General features: G+C 38.4%; 2 protein-coding genes and 1 long non-coding RNA gene across 6 annotated transcripts in view; 1 reads left to right on the plus strand and 2 right to left on the minus strand.

Annotated features, from left to right (window-relative positions):
• The window catches only part of Ror (tyrosine-protein kinase transmembrane receptor Ror), a 316,422-nt gene that overhangs the window by 170,564 nt on the left and 123,915 nt on the right, over positions 1–21,943 (minus strand). The gene's annotated exons all lie outside the window — the stretch shown is intronic.
• LOC143174245 (uncharacterized) overlaps positions 1–21,943 on the minus strand; it is a 50,723-nt gene that overhangs the window by 2,054 nt on the left and 26,726 nt on the right. The window contains exon 2 of the long non-coding RNA XR_012998044.1: positions 6,767–6,811. This is a non-coding gene — a long non-coding RNA (uncharacterized LOC143174245). The remainder of the gene's footprint in view (positions 1–6,766; positions 6,812–21,943) is intronic.
• The window catches only part of LOC116427669 (uncharacterized), a 59,491-nt gene continuing 53,575 nt past the window's right edge, over positions 16,028–21,943 (plus strand). For 2 of the 4 annotated variants that reach the window (XM_076364625.1, XM_076364632.1), the window contains exon 1: positions 17,438–17,583. The gene's annotated coding sequence lies outside the window, so the exon portion shown is untranslated. Of the gene's footprint in view, positions 16,177–17,437; positions 17,584–21,943 lie in introns of those variants that run through there. The other 2 variants (XM_031978283.2, XM_031978282.2) reach the window with 2 other exon arrangements.

Raw genomic sequence — 21,943 nt, forward strand, 5'->3', positions numbered from 1 at the left:
CTGAACAAGGGAATTGGCAAGCAAACCCCTTTATCTCCTTAACAGGTTTTGTCTCTAGCAATGGTTGCTTTTCATAACTGGAGACTATCCTCTTCGCGCAAGACGATCTTCGCATTGTCATGAAGAAGAACCACAAGGCAAAAATTAATTATTTGCAAAAACAAAGCAATCTTCTGACTATTATAAGTATACATTTCTCTGAAAATTGTCTTTAATTTTTACTAACATTAATATTTAGTGAAATGAATTGTGACTTGAGATGTATCCGATAAATTAATCCCTTATAATAAATCTATTATCTGTAACATACAATCTGTAACATAGATACTTAGAATATTTATTTTATAATAAACACATCCAAAAGATCTAGGAAGAAGAAGCAACCAAGTCATCCCTCTATCGATCGAAAAGCCACCATCGCAAACATAAAGCCTTCCATCCCGAAACAATATTTTCAGCGCAGCCGGAGAACACGGCACGACTTTATTAAAGTTAAACAATCTTCGTGACCAGGACAACGTAATCCTGACACGGTCTGCTCAAGCACGGAACCCTCTCTTGTTCGCCGCCCTTCGCAGAGATTGATGCGTCTTATATCCTCATTGCATGTACCTACCGCTTCCTACTCTTTCCGCGTTGCATTCCTATAACCGAAGACATTTAGTAAACAGGGTGTAACAGAACATGTGGTACCCGCTTAAAAAATAAATAAGGGATACAAAACCAATCTTCCAAAATTCAGGTAAATGTATGTCCTATATAATCTTCCAAAATCGTAGTTTTCAAACTGGCATTTAATAATTCGCAATCGTTTAGCCTCATAGTAGTGAAATAAAACGATTGTTTAATATACTTCTATAATGTCGGAACATTGTAAATTGTTGTCAAAGCCAAAAGTTGAGATATTGACTAATAAGACAATATAAGGGCTGACTTATAATGAAATAAACGAATGAAAGTATAGAATTTTAAATGAAATTGTTAAACTGGATTCCTACAATTTTTGAAAAATCGCGCAATTTTTTTCATACAACTTCAGACCTTCCATACAATCCAAGGAAACCCATTGTGAAGGATTATCGAAACAAGAATAGCTGTAACTTTGGAATAAGGTCAAACATAACACATGTTCATACGAGCTGTCTTCAGTTTTTCTTGTATTCTCTGCCCACTCGCGAGATGGATCCCGCATTTGTTACACCCTGTATAAAGTAGTCGGTTGTCTTTACTGAAACTCGGCCCCGTAAACATCGACGTCCCCCGGAATTGTTATCCGAGACCGTTTCCCAGGGAAACTACCCCCACCGCGACTGAGGGACGACGACCCCGCTACGGTCAGAATTTGCAACCACGGAATGGCCCGGACAGTTTTATCGTTATTGCGGCTCGCGTTTCGTGGAACGGAGAACGTTTCCGCCAGTTCTGAGTGAATATGGATGGGGATGGGGGTGGGACGGCGTAGGTGGAGATGGGGGTTGGTTACTTTCGACTCGGGACGATTTAGGGTCTCGCCGGACGGGACGGTTGCTTAGGAACTTGGACGATTGTCAAGGAGCTCGCGGAGTTAACCGTTTTCGCGGCAGAGGGTTATTGAAAGTATACTTTCTTCTTGTTTTTCAATGGGAAATATGGTTGCACTGAAAAAACAGGTTATGTATCTCTTGGCTTCTTCTGGTTTTTAGGTTGAGGTTGATTTGAATTTCTTGGTACTTGCTGCGATCGACCCAGTTGTTAATTATTGTTTGAGATTTGATAGTATCGTTATTAGAAGGAAGTTGATTCGATCAAGTAGCAATTTTTGTATTCATCGTAAATTTAGTAATCTTGTAATGTGCCATTGTAAAATTGCAAAATTAGACTGACCTTTTGGTAGATAACCGTAGATTTGATATTAAGATAGGCACAACAATATAATCTGTAACAACTGATTAACTAATAAGTAACTAAAAAATAACTAGCTGAATTATTGTTTAACCTTTTAACACATATAGTGAAATTCATATTTATATGCAATAATGTTTGAAATATAATAATACAAAAGAAGAATTTTCAACTCCCCAAGCATTTAATAGTATTTCCGTTTTGCTCATATTATTATTCTTGAAACAATAATCGTGAATTTGATTTGCTTTCGCGTTTAATCACGAACAGGACCAACTGATGAGTGTCAATATACCGTTCCAATGAGTGAATAAATATCGGCGGTTAACAAAGAAGAACGAGGGAATAATTAAACAATGATTCCGATAGTTTCGCAAAAGTGAATTTCATTTGGGACCCGCGGTAGTTTCACTTCGCGGAAAGAAAATCAACATTTATTATTATCACGCAGCCGGCACGATGTGACGATTCCTGTGAAATATTCATCGGCATCGGCCGATAAATCCATCCTCGAAGCAACAGGTTAAACGTAGACGCTTCTACACGCTGGCCTATCACACTTACTCTCTTTCTACCAATGCGATGATAAATAATTAAGCTCGAATCGACGTCCGTTAGGGTGAAATAACGATTCCGGTTGACCGAAACAGCCGTTTCGTGGCCAAATATTTGCGGCGAATAACGATCGAAGATGGTTAGCATAGAATTTCATTTTACGCTTCTGTTGTATATTGAACATCTACAGGGAATATTGTTTTCAATGAAACTGCATAGAATTTACATTTTCCTTGTTACTCGATTAATTGAAAATTCTCATGATCACTTTCCACTATAGATATTAACCATCCTTATATTGTATGTTTCTAGATTGAGACAAATTAATATTGATTTTTCGAAAGAAGATTTTATACCTCAAACATTAATTTAATTGAACGCTGTATAACTAGTCTTCATTTAAACATTAACTTTCCGATGCAATTCAAAGGAACCTTCGAAACATTAACAGTGTTTTATGTTCAAAGTAAATTTGTACAATGAAGTGGACAATTTCTTTGTGTTCCTTGCAATTCGTTGGTAAGAAGTTAACTAAGCAAAGAAAGAAAATATTACCACAATGAGTTAACAACAAAGTATGTAGATCGATCACCGTTCAGAAAAAAAATCAAAGAGAAATCATAAATCATATCTAAAAAGAAAAATGCTTCGAAGAGCCTATTCCATCGTATCGCCGCGCTCGCGACACATCGAACAGGTACCAGGAACCCGATATCAGGAGACAAAGAGATCAGCGTTCGCAATAAGCGTCGCGTCGCGAGAATCTGTATCGATCACCGTTAGGAACGAAGATATCTCGGTTCCCCCGCGAAATCTCCGACGGCGCGGGAATGAGCGTCGAAAGCGCTTTCGTCGCCTACTTTTCCACCCCCGTTCCTCCCTCGGGAACGGCGCACGGTGAAGGGGGGCATCGAAAATCGGGGCGAAGTAACTCGAATCCGATCAAGAACAATAACAGACACCGTGGCGATGATGCTTTATCGGTATTCTTTGTGACGTGCTCCACGCGAACTTCGTTCCTCTCCAACCCTTATCTCGTTGTCTTTATCTTCCGGGCACAGAGATCCGGTAGAATCGAACTCCGGAGAGAGATTTACGGTGATCCACCAGGTTTTTCCCTACTCTATCCTTTTTTCTTTATGTTCCCTTTTTTTCGAGAAGAAATCGCGCTGCCTTTTCCCCAGGCGAATATATTCCGGTTGGACAGGAACTCCTGAATCCTCAAAGGCAAGCGGATTTGTTGATGTTCCTTAAGGGATAAGCTCGCTTGAAAAACATCTCCGCCGCCATTGTAAATTGATATGAAAGAGATATTATTGTGTGTTTGGGATATGTTTATCATTATGTGTTTGAAGGAAATTGCTTTGTGGGGGTTGAAGTTTGCTTCCGAAGTTATTGCTGATGCTTGTGTAGTGAGTTTAGGTGGAGTGGTTTAGGAGGGCGGTTCATTAGTTAGGCGGAACAGTTTGTGCGATTTTGAGTTGTGTTTATGTTGCTAGAACCTTCGTAATGTTTCTGGAAGATATTTTTATTAGAACTATTGTGGAATTTGATATTTTGCATTTAAGACTTGTTTATATTTATTTTCTACATGATAGAATCGAGATTATTGTTTATCAAATACGGAACTTTTATACAAGAATATAATTGTTAGAAGAATGCAAAATTTCATCTTGAGTATCAACATATCGGAATATCAAATATTTTTTAATTGTAGAGTAATCAGTAATTTATATACCTAACATCACTGAATCAATTAAAGTCACCAATTTATACAATTAACTTTTAATCCTCAATCATCAGAATCTCAACTTAATTGTTAATTGTCTCTGTATTTATTCACTTCCTTCCCATTTATTTCTCTGTCCACCATAATCCTATTAATTTTGCATGGAAACAAGCAAAAACGTGTCCACGATCAATAATGCAGTAAAAAGGGTATTGCCTGCATAGGAAACAGTAAGAATATCCCGTGAATATAAAAGTAATGTTCAATATTCAAAAGCACCGACTATTGGACGAGCTGTCTGCGAGCGGAGTCCGATAAACGCGTCGTCGTCGCGTCCCGCGAACATTTAACGCGTTCACCTGCGGCGATCTACGACGGGATTTCGAGTTAATTTGTCGCTTGATCGACGATTCGTGGTACCCGTGGGATTTCACGGGCATCGCTCGACGTCCGACACGCCATAAGGCCCGACGTGGTTAATGAAGCACCATGCGTGTCTATCCCACCCCTCTGCACCCCCAACCCTTTCCTTGTCACTCGATACAACTTCGCATCGAGCACCTGAGCGATTTATATCTCGTCGATGCCAGTCATTGATCCATTACGACCATTATGAATTCTAGAAGGTTGGCTTATTCGGATAGGTATATTAATGCATTGCCTACAATCTTTTCAAAATAAAATTCTCATGGAATATAGAAGACGTTTCAAAGAATAAATAATTCTTTATCTTTTATAGCTTGATTATAAAGAAATAGAAGGAAAAAACTGAAGAAAACAACTCGTTGGCGGGAGAAATAAGAAACCTCCCCCGTTGATTGATAACGTGTTGAAATAAATAGAATAATCACATGAAAGATCATCAATTGTGCTATATATTACTTGTAAGGAACTCGAGATACTCTAGTGTTCAATATTTCATAAAATTTTGTTTAATATCAAAGGCAGGGAATTTCGAAGTAATAATACTTCACTAGTAGAAAAGCGTACGCTACCTTTTCTTTGAACTTCTCAATGCAATTCAATTTGGAGACAATGTTAAAATCACTGTTTAGTGATTATGTACAGTACATAATACGTAAAACGTGTATTCCTGTATTCACAAGTTACTAACAGATAGTCAATAACATTAAGAAAAATCACAGTACAAAATACACTGTTAATATCTTCCTCAACCCTTCTCCACATCCCGACAGACACGTATCGGACCCAAGCAAGGAACAACAGACCGTCCAGCGCAAATAATAACTCAAACACCAAGCAACCCCGGAATAAAGCTAAGGACCATTAAACTCTGGTCCAATCTAGCCCGAAGCCCCTCCGGAAACGAAACACCTCGTCCGCGAACAAAACCGAGCGATCCAGGACTTCTATCCAATTTTATGCCTGGTGTCTTTGAATGGAACAGAAGACGAGGGTTTCGGCGAGTGTTAGGGCACGTTTACAGCAGAGTCGCGATACTCGATCAGAGTGGCGATGGAAGCGAAGCGTAGGAATATATCTTTTTCTCTGATAATGCAAGTGTTTACATTCAACCGACGTAAAGTTGCGGTTTAGTAATTGTGTGTAAATTCTAGTATTTTTACTGAATTAGTTTAACTTGGAGATCATGATAATTGTTTTAAATCTGCAGCTTTTAACAGCTCCACTATAAATGCAAGAAAAATAATTTATCGACACACTGATCGATATACAGCTCTCATAGTTTTCATTATAGCTAACTCTTTTCCAAAAATATTCATTGTACCATTTGTAAAATTATAAATGATTAAAACCATATGATCATCGCGACTTCTTTGTAAGCACACCAAAGAAAAACGATTTATCACCAGTAGAATCCACATACAGCTCTCTTAATTTTTATTGTAATTAATGATGTTTCAAGATCATTCATTTTGTCATTCGTAGAAGTTTAAGTAAAGGAAACCATACAATAATTGCAAGTTTACGATAACTATACCACAGAAAAATATTGTATTGTCACTCTATTCGACGTACAGCTCTTTCAGGTTCTATCGCATTTCATTGTAAACGTACCCTTAGACGGAACATCGCGTTAACAACATTCTTCCAGCCCTCAGCCCAATCCACCCCCATTGCTCCATAGTTACAGGCCCGTTACCATTTTCCACAAAAGGGACACACTCTATCTTACCCCTCGTTGCGCTCGCGTACAGTAATTGTTCCAGAAATACGAAGGCGCAAGCAGTCGCGAAAATTAACTCACCCCCTATACCGCGCCATGCCGAGTGGTTGAATTGACCCACGTCGACGGCAGATGGCCCGGAAAATCTAGGATTACGAAACTAGCGAAAATATCGAATTACCCAGCGTCGAATTACGATAAAAGAAACGAGGCAGTTGCGACGATCGAATTCGAGCGACGTGTTCTACACCCCCTGCTGTGGGGTGGTTTATGACAAACCGAGGTATGCGGTGGTTGAATGTATTCCAATCAGAAAATTGTTCTAACAATGATTTTGTGAACGTTCTGTTGAATTGAGGTTCTTTGATTTTCATCCCTTTGGGGGTGAGACATCTTTTGATTTATTTTTTAACTGTCGATTGATGATGTTGAAAAAAATAGATTCATTGACTCACTGATTCCCTCGCTGGTTACCAGACTGCACTTGTTATGAGATTTACCTGTAAAAAAGATACGAATCCGTTAATTTCAGAATGTAGTTAGACATAAATATCTTAACATTAAGTACATGAACAATTCAACCATCGATTTATTAATACACATTTATTTTTCAAAATTTAAATACAACTTCGTTTCTGTCTGTAGTTTATTAATGTAATAAAGTTGAAAACATTAATACAGATAATTCTGTTTTAGTTATTATTCTCAGTACTTGCAAAAATTCAAGTATCAACTTCCACAATTCTGACAACATATTTAACTCGTTCCAAATAATGTTTCAACACATTGAAAAATCCGTCAACAATGATATGTGATACGATAATTATTTCATGAATACGAGCATCAAGGTAAGGAAATGGTAGGTACTTCGTTATTGCAAATTTATGGGGGTCGAGGAATGGGGAACCCGTTCGATATCACGAGATCCACTTTGCGAGAGGAGGAGCACGTCTGAGGAGGATTTTTCGCGAAGAGTAACGCGAACAGGCCACGGTTGCTGACGCGTAGATCGGGAAGCATAAATCAGGATCTAGGCGAGCTATCAAGGGTGCAGCTCGACGAAATCTTCTTAGACCAATTTGTAGTACAAACGATCCCGGGGCTCGAATAAAAGGGTCGTTTATGAAACGCGACGAAGCAAAATGTTCTCTCCACTCTCCTGGTACCGAGCAGCGACAAAAACAATGAGGGCACAGAGAAAACCGTGGAAGGGGATGAAAATTGTCTGAGAAATGGGTCGGCGGAGAAGATTACCTTCCGCGTAATTCGGCGCAGTCAAAGGGCGAACAATAAGATGAAAAATTACCCGAGCGAAATAAATTGGAAGCGATCCGTAATTTTCAATTCCTGCCCTCGGCTCCCTTGAGCATAATATTACAAACACACGAACATTTAGATCTTCTCTTCTATTACATCATCGAAATAGGAATCAAATAAACATTCTTTTTACAGGTTAGAAACAAGGTATTCCACCGAACTGAACATAAATCACAGGAATCAAAAACATAAAGTTGAAATTCAATGTTATCTCAATACTTCAAATTCGATATACCAATGTTTTTACATCAATCTTCATTCAATCGTCTCGACTTCCCAATAAACTTCACTCATTAAAAAATAAGAATATTAAAACTGTAACCTTCAAAAATACAACACTGATAACCAAGAGTATCAAGAATAAAGTATCCGAAAGCTACCAACATACTTAACACGTTGAATGCCGCACGATTTCATACAAAATACACAAAATGAAAAACTATAATATTAAATCATTTGATTGAATTGCATTATTATCACACGGTGATTTAGCTGAATGTCACCGTATTAGCATTATTTGTAACATAGAAATGTTTTCAAATAATCATCGTTTAAGTGAACTATAGTAATTCCATTTGGTTGGGGGTCACCGGTGACCCCCATGGCATTCTTCGTGTTAAAAATATCAGTACCACCAGTATGTACCACAATCCAATAAAAAAGCTCTCGACATCTTCGCTCCCAATCCAATATCACTTTAATATCCGTCCCTCTTGCGAAACACACATTAAACAACGAGAAGCGTCCAGAATAATAAATACGCCATAGGCATTCCATAATATACAATGGTTATTTCGAAACGCATCATTAGAAAACACCCCGTAGGTGTTCGGCCGGCCGAGATACGGCGTGGCCGGCCGCCCACGTCGTTTTCGGAGTTCCGCAGCCGGGTGACAGGGGCGGACAGGATTTAGGATCACCGGGATCCCAAGGATCCCCGGGCACGTGTAATCCGAGTCGGTGCATCGAGTCACGCGATGTAATCGCGGCGTCCACGGAGCACGCGAATTGAATAAGACTTCGGCCAGCGTCTCGCCTCGGCTAGCCAGCTTGGGACCCGGCTTGGCGTGACTGGATATTACGTCGGTGATTTATCGTTCGTGTCGCGGTAACATTTACTATTTCCCTCGATTCCTTTTTTTTCTTTCGACTCCCCACCCTCGGCCATTTTTTACCTTTGAACACCGATCGGGACCAGGAAACGCTTTCAACGGATTAAAGCTTTAACTCTATCCAGTCCTAATATATAGAGCCTGACGAAAAGGATTCTCGTTTTTTTCACGGTATGCCGTTTGCATCATTGCGTGCTGGTAAATGGTTTAAATGACCGGGTGAAATGGAAGTCTGGAAGATGTCGGGTGGAATTGGTGGATATTGAATTTCGGAGATTTCTTTGGTTGGCGAGACTTGGTTTTACGTGCTTTAGAGAACTTCTTTGCGGATGTTTCGTTACAGTGGGAATGCAGGTTTGTTTTGGAATTAATTGTTTTATGTTAGTAATTGATGTAGTCACTGTGGGTTACTGATAGGTGTTATTTTGTTACTGATTAGTTACTGTTTATATATTGATAGTTGCTAGTGATTTGTTGCTTGTTTATTTGTGTGACGATATCAGTTAAACTCGAAATATGTTATTGTCATTTTCAATGTCAATATTGGAACAACAAGTTGGAAAAAATAAGATGAATATCGTTGAACTTAGGTATACTTAAACAACGATATAAGATAAACTAAGCATATTGCGTTATCATATTCTCTTCTAAAGTTCCCAAATCAAATTAGAAAAACAAAATGAGTATTATTAAAACATCGTACTTTTACAAGTTTTCAAAGACAGTCTACACGATCCGAAGCACCAGATACCGAAAACCATCTTACGAACATTTCAGCGAATCAACTCAAATATTATTAAAACATCATAATTCTACAATTTCAAAGAAAACTCTACAGAATCCCAAACACGAAACATCGAAAACCATCCCACGAACATTTCAGCGAATCAACTCAATCGAAATCTTCCCCACTTCGTCGAAGTGCCTCGAACCCGAAAGAAGCCCAGTGAATACAAACTTCATTCTTAGCATTACCTACTCCTCGGCGCATCCAGCAGTTGTTACAACCGCGACGATAACTCCTCGCCGGTAATCAAGAGGAACTCAATACCAATCAGCAGTTTCCTCCGGCGGGCGGAAGCTCGGCGGCGGCTCCAGCTGCGAGCTGTCCAATTTCAACCCTCAAGAGTTGCCAAACACAATTTTCATCGGAAAGAGAATCTCCGGGGCTGAATGGCGGCCGTAGCACGCTAATCAAGAGCCGTCATTCCGGCCCAAAGGATTAACAGTCACTCGAAGATCGATCGGCCCTTTCCGGGACGCCGCAATCTCCTCGATCCTTCGAAGTTTGCCAGCCGGCCCCGCCTCGGGAGGCCGTCTAGATCGAGATCAAAGAAGTTTCCAGGCAACAACGTATCGCGAGCCTTAGCTATCCAGCTGCGTACGTCGCTATCAAGACGCGCTACGTGACGGGTCACGAAACACAACTTTTTACGCCGCCTCGGCGAACGTAAAAACTCGCGCACCCACCCTTCTCCGAGATTCTTTGTGCATCCAGTTTACGATAGGAACGTCTGGCACACACACATCTTTTAGCGAACGGTGGTAGGAACGGAGAAACCCGACCGAAAATGTAGAATGAAGCTTTTTCGTCGAGCACTTTGTTCGAGAGATAATCAAAGTTGACGCGTGACTTGCACGCGATGCTCTTTATGCGAAGTGTGATGTTGATATACGAAGGGGGGTGGTGGAGTTTTACTCTTTGGGACGTGTGCTTGGAGAAGCAATTGGGCTTGGAAATGAACAGTTGGAGAGGAAATTTGATTTTATATTTTTGAACAGGTGTTCGATATCGAATTTCGATTGCAGAGTTTTATTCTATTTCCTGAATATGATTTTTATATTAACTTCAGATTTTCAATAGTCAGGCGATTTTAGAAATTCATTATATGCTCGTTTTCTTATTCTAAAGTTATTGAAATGAATTATTTGATATTCAGAATTTGATTAGTAAGTATATCCCGTTACAAAGTATAAAGTCTTAAAATGAAATATATAAAATACAATTGTACATAACTTATCCATTACGATAGGTCAAAAAGCCTTCTCGTTTTATATGTGAGTAAACATTATAAATAAATGTACAAAATGTGTTCGAATCAAAGGAAACAATATACGTACGCCTCAAAAAGAGTATTAATAAAGTTGAATTTATTTTTAAACTCTCCTAAGAAATTACCTAAAAAGTTTGTTTTTCACCAGATTCGTTGAATTCTTAATTCAGAATTCTCCATTCTTAATTAAGAATTCAACGAGTGGGGTTGATAAAGACGAAAGCAATTGTCGCGAGACGATACAAATTTTTCCGGCGTCGGTCATTAGAAAGCCGCAAAAATGTTCCCCGTTATAACGAAATTGCATTATGGTTTCCGTTCTCCTTCCGCCATGAGAAATTTATTGTCCGTTGTGTGCATTAGCTGAAAGTTTCATTAACCCCCATGAATCCGGGCTGCGTGCGCCGGGCAATTCCGCGTCGCGGGCCACGCAATTTATTTTCCATACAATTTTCATGGGTCCTTAACGAGTTTCTCGCTGGCGACGTAAATCGCGGCCGAATGAGCGTCGCAATTTAATTTTGTTTACGATTATAACAACCTGTCTGCGACGCCGAACAACCACGGAATCTTTGCGACAACATCATATCACGGTGGAAATGTGCTTTCCTAGAAACGCTCGGGATAGTCGTCGCGTGTTCTACGACCGTTCGCGACGCCTCCATTTTGAAAAACATACGGAGCCACTCGACGAAACGTGAAAACACGAGTATCATCCTCGTTCAACGTAATTTAAAGGATTATTTTAGAATTCAGTGTTTGTTTCTGTTCTATAATTATTTGCTTTGGCACCAGCTCTGGGATTATAGCGGGGATGATCGGCATTTTATGAGAATTTTATTCATGACAGAATTGTGCTTCGCTATGAAATGTTTCTTATGATATTACGTGAATGAAATTTTTGTTTTTTTTTTAGACTTTTATAGTTATTGTTTTATAATAATCGTGGTGTATGAGAAAAGTCTTCACATTTGTTTAAAATTAGTTTATATTATTTTTATGAGAGATTTGGTTATATTAACGGGTCAATAAATGAATTGTTGAATATTTTGGAATTGGTATTGTTAATGTAATTATACATTGAAGGCAAAACGTAGAAAACAGGATGTAGGAATCATTGATAGATAGAACATTTATTGAATTTCACTTTCCTTATCATGATTTGTGTATTATTGTCACGTATCGAGTTGAAGCCTATCATTTCACTACTGTTCAGAACAATGTCCACTAATGATTTCACAATCCCAACTCTGTCGTTGTTTATGACGAGATACAGGCGATCCATTACCGGTTGTACGAGAAATGACAGTCTGACAGGCTGACACTGACGAGCATACCCTACTTTCTCGACTGATCAAAACAGCATAAAGCACGAGTTTCCACGAGACCTGTTACACCTCTTCTCTCATTCCTGATCTATTAGTATTAATAGCAAAGGAAAAAATGTTCCTTTCGATACCTGCTGTTACAAATCAATTCATAAAATCATATATACACGTTACATCCTTCAATACACATCATCAATTTGAAAAAGTTTGCCTGAAACACCCTTTGCAGATGAAAATTCTTTATTCGAAATTTATTTAACTAATTCAACAATAACCTGACAAGTAATTTAAACATTTATTATTCAAATATTTACATTACTTATCTACAGCTTTCGATGTCAAAGTCAAAGGTCGCGATAACAGCAACATCCAACCAACATTTTACGTTTTTCATTTCACAACGTAAAATCCGAATTGGTATTAAATAAAGTATTACTTACTACTAAAATATTCAAATAGTAACAAGAATTTTAACAAAATGAAATCATCTTCTTTTCAAGCGACCAAAAAGGAAAGGCACACTGCCAACACAGAAACACCAGTAAATACTCAAAACAATTCCCCATCAGCGCCAACCAAAAACAGCCCAAACATTCCTCAACAACCCCAAACCCATCGTCACATCGAAAGAAACAATTCCACCTGTCTGCCAGGAATAAATCGATAAAATTTCAAAGGAACTAATACCGTCCACGGTCCATCAGTTCACCCCCAAATCCGTGGTCATCTGTCGCGGAACGCGAACGAGCCCCACGGGGGCCGCGTTCCGCCCCGCAGAAATTCCCCAGGAACCAGTCATCGGCACCCGCTTGTCCGGAATTGCTCCGCTTGTGATCGACGAATATGCATTCCCGACGAGGGAGAAAAAATTGCATCTTCCGGACGGCATGCAGGAGGGTGGAGATTAGATGCATATGCATATGCATACACTGCCAGTCAAAAGTTTGCGACCACTGTATCGGTTAAGAAGATAACCCCTATTTAATAAAAACAACTTTTAATTCAGACCTTTCGTACGTAACAATTTAACATAGACTTATCTAAATAGATACAAATTAAATATGAAAATTAAAGGAGAATTGGCAAATGTAAAACATATATATATGAATTCAAATATCATTTGATTGAAATGAAATAATCTTTCACGCTGATATTTTTCTTAACAAAGACAATATTTCGAAAGTAAAGGTTACTGCATGGTTACACTATAGTCAACTGAATTCATTTTAATAACGGCTACAAAAGTATACAATCGAAAATATATAGTCGTTTAAAGAATTTCAGACTGCCTTGACATTTCGTTGGACAACTCACTTTTGGAATTCTTTTTTATCGTTACGCATTGAATGCTGATCATGTTTTTTATTCGGAATATTTTCTTTTATACAGTGACTGAAAGTGCAGGAGAAAATAATTTGTACACTTTGTATAATCTTTAACTATGGAAGTCTAAAAATTACTGGTTAATGTTACATATTCTCGTTCATAGCAACCAATAACAAATTTACTTTATTTATTTTTTTCCTACTTATTTAAGTATTTCTGCATAGCAAAAGTATCAATTATATAACGAAAATTTCACTGATTTCAAAGTTCACGATATTTCACATACACTTCTTGAAACCGCACGTCTATACTTAAAGGTTAACACTAAAACTACCGAGCAGTTGAATCGACTTTTTGAAATTCCTCTACGGAAACTCTAAGAGTACCTCTGTTGAAACTTTAATTGATTTACGCTGCTAATTCAATTTGCGTTTTGTTAAATCAGTTTCTTTAATCCTTTCTCAGAGAAACATCTATTGTTCTTTTAATAATTGCAAAAGGAAAAAATTAGGAATGGACAATTTCAACTTGTCCGGTATTTTTAATCAACACGTCGACTGTCATGGCGGTCATCGATGACCGGAGCTTCATATCGACTGGAAAATAATTATAATTTCTAAGATAACTGATATCAAATAAAAATGTTCAGTAGTTTAAATAATTAGATAATGGTGGAACCTAAAAATTCCTATAACAAGTAATTAACTTTCGCGGACGAAGGTTCTTTAGAGTATACAAAACTTTTGCAGATTCTGCCAAATTGGGTATTGAATGCTTAAATAATACAGAGAAAGGAAACTATGTCCAACATTCTCTAATGAGATAAAGACAATATTTTGAGAAACTAACTCGACAAAAAATCACACATAAATTGAGGAACAAAGCTATTTTATTTCAATATTTCTCAAAGTGATACATTATACAAAGCATAACATTAAATATCAAAGTTTACAGTTTTACTGTATGTAATCAAGTGGTGAGATCACCCCTCCATTGCAAAGGGTTAATCTTCTATTTTATCTTTGCTACAAGAATGTAAATGACATAAAAGACATAAAACGCCCAAGTTTTCCATAGCAGTTAACGTGTTAAACAATTTCCAACATGTTTTCGCCGAACATGCAAGTGATCTCAAACTTTTGACTGGCGGTGTATATCCACAGACCATCGTTCTTCTCGAATGTGGCACGCGGCTCTAAAACAGAAGGGTCGAAAAATGAGCGGCGTTGTGTTCACCACTCGCCCCCTTCGTCCCTCGCGGGCCGGCTTTTAATTAACTTGTTTGTTTGTCCCGCGTTCTGGAATGCCTGAATCGGCCGCTCGCCGCGAAATTGCATTTTTCTTCGCGGCGGTTCTTCGTTCCCGCCGCGAGTTTTCGAGGGAAATTTCACGGAGAACAATGACCGGCCACGCTAAGAGCTTCGTTAATCGTCCCGCCGAGAATCGAACGCACCGTGTGCAGTTGAAAGACGCGAATATACATGCTGCTCCGTCGATAAGTTACCTCTTAGCTGAAAGGCATTTTTGAAATGACTGTGTTTGTTTAGTTGTTCTTTTTTTGTGGACTGCTGATAATTTGACGGATTGTTGTGGTGAGATTGTGGTTCGAGCGTTGCTAGAAATTCGTGTTTGATGATTAAATAACCTTCTGCACTCCAGAACTGATGTAGATATTCTTTGAAATTAATTAATGAGATACGATACATAAATTGAGGAGCTACTTTTTTCAATATTTCAAGTATTGATGCATTATACGAAGTTTAACATTATGATTTTATAATTTTGCTATGGCAAATTAGATAATCACTTCTCGAATGCAAAGTGTTAATGTATAGAGTTGTTAGAGTGTTTATGAATGATAGTATCTCTGCGAAATGAGGTTATAGGGAAATTAAGTAATAATCTTTATGATATATTGATGAGTTCAGAGTTGTAGTATATTTAATCGGTTTTAGAGCTAAAGAAAATTCTAAAATTGTTTCTCATTCATTTTAGGAATGACATAGTTTCAATTTTCGAGAAATTTGGTTAATAATACTTCTTTTCTACCAATCTCAGCCCCTAGAACTCAATTCGTTCAACCCTTAGTTCCCTTAGAGAATTCATTATTCTTACCAAAATGAAACTACAAAAGTACACGAAAAGCTAGCAAAAGAATTCCTAGGAACACCTCGGAACTGACAAGATTTTATCGATTTTCATTAATCACATGTTCTCTAATTAAACCGCAATTCCCCAGCCACCAATTAGCAATATACACGTCAAATACCAATGGAAATAATTTACGATTAACATCTCAACGCGAAAACCCGCAAGACGATTCGGGGCGGCGATAATGCCCGAGGCATTCGCGTGGAAAACGGTAAACTAACAATCGGAATAGAGGCGAAGTGTGCGCTCTCCGTCGGTTGATCGTTCGACATCAAAAAGCCGTGGCGAAGTTTGTTAACAGTGAATCTCGCCTTCGAGGAATCAGCGGTAACGATCGCCCGGTGGAAACGGGATAATAAAGCGTTCTCAGTTCCACGATCCCGGTGGTTACGCGCCGGTAGTCCAATTTATAATAGACTGGAACACGGTGTGGATTTAACTTCGAATGTAGGCCACCCAGTGTCAAGCGAACGCGCGTCCGGATCGCGACTGAGCCGACTTCGGGACGTTACTATCGGGACACCGGTGTGCAGGGATGGGATCAAGTTCAATACGGAGAGCTGACGATTATAGTGGTGTAAGTTGGAATTTTTATACTGCAATCTCAGAGAATAACATTCTTTCATATGTTCGGGGTTCTATATATTCACTGTCGTTGACATTTTATGTCAACTTCATTCATCATACTTGAAATGATAGTACTTTGTTTTGGCGTTATATGCATTGTAGAATCTTTTATGAACATAATGGTGTAAGACTAACTACAGGTGGCTAATTATTTGAAAAGGTGAGAGTCATAATGGTGTAAATCAGAATTTTTATACTGTAATTTCAGTGAATACTATTTTGTCAAATATTGAGGATTCTACGAATTCTCTTTTATAGACATTTTATGTCACAACTACATTTATTACTGGGAAATGACAGTACTTTGTTTTATAACTATATTAAAAGAGCAAATCCTTTGTAAATACAATGGTGCAACAGGTCGCTATTCACTTGAAAGGTTGAGAGTCATAATGGCCACTTTTATGATGTTCTAGCGGTTACTATTACAAAAACTTCCATGTATTACCATTATTTAAAGAAATACATTTATAAGCTACAGAACTGTCAAAATACGTACTCTTTTAAAAATGAAGGTATAGATAGTCATGCGATAATTACATTTACCGAGGAATTTACCATTTGATTTCATTTCCTTGATTTTAATGTTTCAAGTTGACTATGCAGAAACAACTTGATTACAGCTTGATTGTTCACGATGTATAATATCAAAATACAAATATTAAGTTTAACACGTTGAATGCCAACCAGATCGAATTAATATAGTTCACTTAATTAAACGACGATTATTTGAAAACATTCCGATATTATAAATAATGCTACCTACTGCGGTGGCATTCGGCTAGATGAACGCGCAATAGAAATAATACGCTTTAATCAAATGATTTAATATTATATTTTTTCCATTTTGTGTATTTTGCTCTATGAAATCGTGCGGCATTCAACGTTAAAAATAATGTTGTAAATAGCGTTGTCACGGTAAACGGAACCTCACAGCGCAAAGGATTAAATTCGTCTGATGGCCCTAAAGAAACATTTATTCGAAACAAATTATTCAAGTGTCCGATTGCGTCGTAGATATCAAGTAAACTGAAACCACTTTTTCACCGACTGAATGCTTTATCCGATCTCTGCCGCTGTGGTGTAATCGGCGAAGGGGCGGCGGGGCGAGTCGCGGAGGAACAGGTGCGGTCCGATTCGGCAGATTTATTCTTGAAACTTGTACATGTACACGGTCGGTTATTCTACACTAAAATTGGACGTGGTTGTGCCACGAATTTTGGCCCGGTCGTGGCTCGCGCGTGTTTGCTCGTTCAAGTCGATTCGACGACGACCGAGCCTCGACAACATTGAGTCCGAACGATATCAGGAAACTGTGAGACGGGTGATTGATTTCTTCTTAATGGGATACGACAAGGTAAATCTTTTCTGATTTAATGCTTCGTTTTTTTGTAACATGCTTCCTTCTGAATTTAAGAGGGACCGACGGACTCTAGAGGATTCGTAGTGTCGTTGATAGTTACTTAAGAAATAGAAATAGAAGGTATTATTTAATGACTACTTAATGATTAATCGTGTGGCTGTTGTATAATTGGGAACTATGCTGTTAAGTGGTTTCACTTAGTGGTTATAAATATAAATATAAATATAAATATAAACATAAATACAAATACAAATACAAATACAAATATAAATATAAATATAAATACAAATACAAATATAAATATAAATATAAATATAAATATAAATATAAACATAAACATAAATATAAATCATAAATAATATACAAACTTATAATATAAATATATTTATTAACATCCTACTTATTAACAGTAACCGAGAAACACTCAAATTTCATTTTCACAAACCAAGTCCCACAAAACACTGCATTCGCAATTTCCTCACGCGCAATTATCATCTCACTCGCATTGTTTCCATTTCTCTAACCACCAAAACACAACAAAATAAATACCCCAATAAAACACAACACGCGAACATCACAAAATCACAAGGAAAAATCCTCAAAAACAGAAATCTCCTAATACCACAAATACATTTCCCAAGCAAAACACCCAAAAGAAATGTTCTGAAACATCCTCAGCTCACTTGCAACTTCTCCCCGATGCGAGGGTTGCGATACGCTCCGGTTCTTCGATTTGCATCAGAAATCGCCTATTTCGAGAACGTTTACAGTCGCGAGCGCGTGATCGTAGGCGCGACGCATTCCATTTGATCACTGGCCGCTGCGTTGACGGTGGGCTACAGTCACCGACTCGCGATGATCACGATCGATCCGCGCGGCTGCTCGTCGCGGAATCATAATTACCCGGCGGAACGGGCGGCGTTACAATGATCATGAACCAATTTCGCCGGCGGACGCGCGGCGCCCATACAAATCGGACAACTGTCCGCGCGTGGCTCATTCATAAGTTTATGGCGCGTGAAATGTGCTGCGGGAATTTACATACCGCCCGCGCGAGCGCCCGTACCGCTGCGATGTTCCCGTGTACCTTATAATCGTAACTTAGGCGAGGACGTTTACGACACTTTCGCGCGGAAAAGTGTGACGCCGTTAAAAACAGAGTCCGATGATCCCTGCTCGTCAGCCCGTGAATCACGACGCGACGCTTCCTCGTCGATGAAGCGAAGAGACTTTTCCCGATGGGGCTAGTTATTTTCGAATGCCTCGGCGATAGCGACCAGTCGTTGTTGCGTGTTAATTTGGAAAGAAAATCAAATTTTGGTTTCTCAACACATTGTTAACCACATTTGATATGGAATTAAATTGAATTTTTGATATTTCTCTGTAGAAACTCGAAGAGTGGATCTATTGAGATTTTAGTTGATTTACAATTCATTTTGCGTATTATCAGATCAATTTCTTTAATAATTTCTAAGAGAAACGTATGTTATCTGTTTAATAATTGAAAAGGAGGAATTATAGAGGGGTTATTTTGACCCGCATGGTAGTTTTCGTAATTCGTATTTTCATGTCCAACATTGTTGACCGGTCACGAGTTAATTTGTGTTTGCACTTGCAGCAGCCATTGGAATTTTTGAAACGTGGGGCAATATGAAATACTGTAAAAACGAAATATTCACAGTTGTATAAAAGATACGTCCAAAGTTTCATTTCGATTCATTACGTAGAAATAAAGTATATTGAAGTTTATGTAGATTGTTTCACTTTCATATTTTGTTATGAGATAATAACCTGTGGCATGGGGTAGTTTCTACGTGAAATCGCCGGTCAGCAATGTGTTAAGATTTATTCGAATGTTCTTGTATGTTACATATCAGTTAATGTTAGTATTATGTTAATGATATTTATATTAAAGTTAATGTTACTATTGATATTAACCTCTTGCCCTATAACAACGTGTCAGACTTGTGATGATGACTTTAAAGAGAATTTGACAAGAATAAATATTACTCAATACTTTTAAATTGAATATTATTCTTCTGTTATCAATAATTATACTTCAGGGCAAACATATAATACGCCTAAAATTTTCCTCTTTTTTCAATAAATCATTAATGGTAAAGTAATTGTATCGATCATAGTTGAGAAATAAATCATAGAGCAAGGAGTTAATACTATAACAATAATTCTAATAATTATTAATAATTATAGTAACCGTAGTAGTGTAATAATAAAATTCTCCATCGTTGATTAATGGTTAATTTGACATTCCCCTTAGCTTACCCCCGCAAAATCGGGATAAACAAAGAATAGCAATAGAAAGATACCACGATTCAATAAAATTGAATTTAATGAAATATTCCAGTAGACCAAATTCAATAAAGCACCAACAGACCACTGATTACAAATCTAATCAGTAAAGAATCGAAACAGTAACAACTCCCTTAATCAACCGACAATCCCCACCAAAATCTCAAGCATCCGTCCCCTAAACGACCCAGATTCCGAGTGTCCAAAGTCCCCCAAGGCCGTTTAGAAGAGACCGACTCCAAAACCGATCGGTGTTGCGGGATCCCCAGTTGATCCAGCGATTTTTCACCTGGTTAGGGGCCGTGCGATCCCGAAGAGGAACCCGAGGCTCCCAAGTGAGAGATCGCGCGTCGCGCAGCGCGAGAAAGCGTCGGCTGCTCGTCGTTTCTGGAGTAATTTTAGATCGTCGAGATAGCGCGTTGCCGCGGCGGGACAAGGGGATGAGGGGCGGAGGGAGCAGGGTGCCGGAAAGAGAAAGAGCAAACCGCGAGAGGCGGATGGTGGGTCCCGGGAGAAATAACAGTCCGCGGAGGGGTAAAAAAAAAACGCGGCGCTGAGAAAATCGGTATCGGAGTGAGCGAACTAGCTAGCTAGCTCCGAGTGTGTTTACGAGAAAGAGACGAAACGGGGTGAGGGAGGGAGAGCGTCACTATTAGATGAACAAGGCCAGACGCGAAGGAGATCAGGGTGAAGATAGCGATGGGAGTAATTCAATTGTCGCGACAGCGAAAGAAGCCTGATAAATTCGGGGACCTAGATTCTGCAGTCTGGACATCTTCGCTAGGGATGATGATGGTTCAGAGTTGACACGATGAAGGGATCTTTTGGGTTATGGTTGAGATGTCTAGAGATTTAGGGGATGTACTTTCGGAGGTTGCTTTGAGGATGGGTTGTAGGAAGTTTGGGGAGTTTCTTTTGTTGAGAGAATCTTTGAGATTGCGAATAAGGATTTCTACTTATACGGTGGAGATTCTTTCGATTTATGAGTCTCGGGAGCTGTGGACTGCTAAGTTCTTTGTGTTAGTAGTTATATTGCGAAGGAGATTGATGTATTTGTTGATTTATTGGTTTGATGTTTAATTTTTGTAGACATTTTCAGTGGTGGCGTTGTGTGAAATATAGTAAACGAATATAGAACAGAAAAAGAAAGATGTAAAAGTCATAAGATTAAGTGGAATGTAGTAATGCTGCTACTGGCTTGAAGTCAATTACGTTTAAGCTTGATAAACGATCAAGAATGCATTTCCTAATGTAATCTTGTAAGTAGGATTTCATTTCACATTTCTGATTTACAGTAGCATAAAGAATCACGTCGGATTAAATTATACTTTATACTGCAATACTATAAGTACAGTTTTCATTTCATTAGCAAAAACGTTTCGACTCCAAGCTGTATTTCAATCGCATGTCCGCTTGTCAGACAGTAAAAGTCTCAAAATAGTGTCCATTAACCCTCGGAACTCCAAGGGAAAATAAAAAAATTTGTCCATAAGGTGGGTTTCGTGGAATGACTTGCATAGGTTGCCATTAATCTGTTCCTGTACCAGCAAATGATTGCATTTAATGGCTGAAACCAACCGAATCGCACTGGTGTTGAGAAATATTTGATGATTGAAAGCGATTTTAATTTAAATGGAAGAAATTACGAAATAATTAAAAAAATATATATTCTACTTTAATTCCTTATAATAATATTAATAATACTCATAAAGCTTCAAGTACCTTGCTTTGTAAAAAGCCCCTCTAAATTCAAATATCGCGTTCACTCAAAGTTCACTAGAATCGACTCAATCGAACGAAGTGAAAAAATTACTTCAAAATAAATCAAATTCTCCAATAAACATTCTCTACCTTCTCCGAACAAAACACAACCGAACCTTAAAGAAAAAATCCACTATCTCGAAAAGCCCGCGAAATTCAAATCCTCAAAATCTCAAACAAATGAAATTCCCGAACCAACACTTTCGATATTTTCCAAACGAAACAACCGAACATCAAAGAAAAACCGCCACCACGCGATACTCAAATCCCCAAAATCTCGAAC

Source organism: Nomia melanderi, chromosome 1 (genome assembly GCF_051020985.1).
Source record: "Nomia melanderi isolate GNS246 chromosome 1, iyNomMela1, whole genome shotgun sequence".
Classification (NCBI taxonomy): domain Eukaryota; kingdom Metazoa; phylum Arthropoda; class Insecta; order Hymenoptera; family Halictidae; genus Nomia; species Nomia melanderi.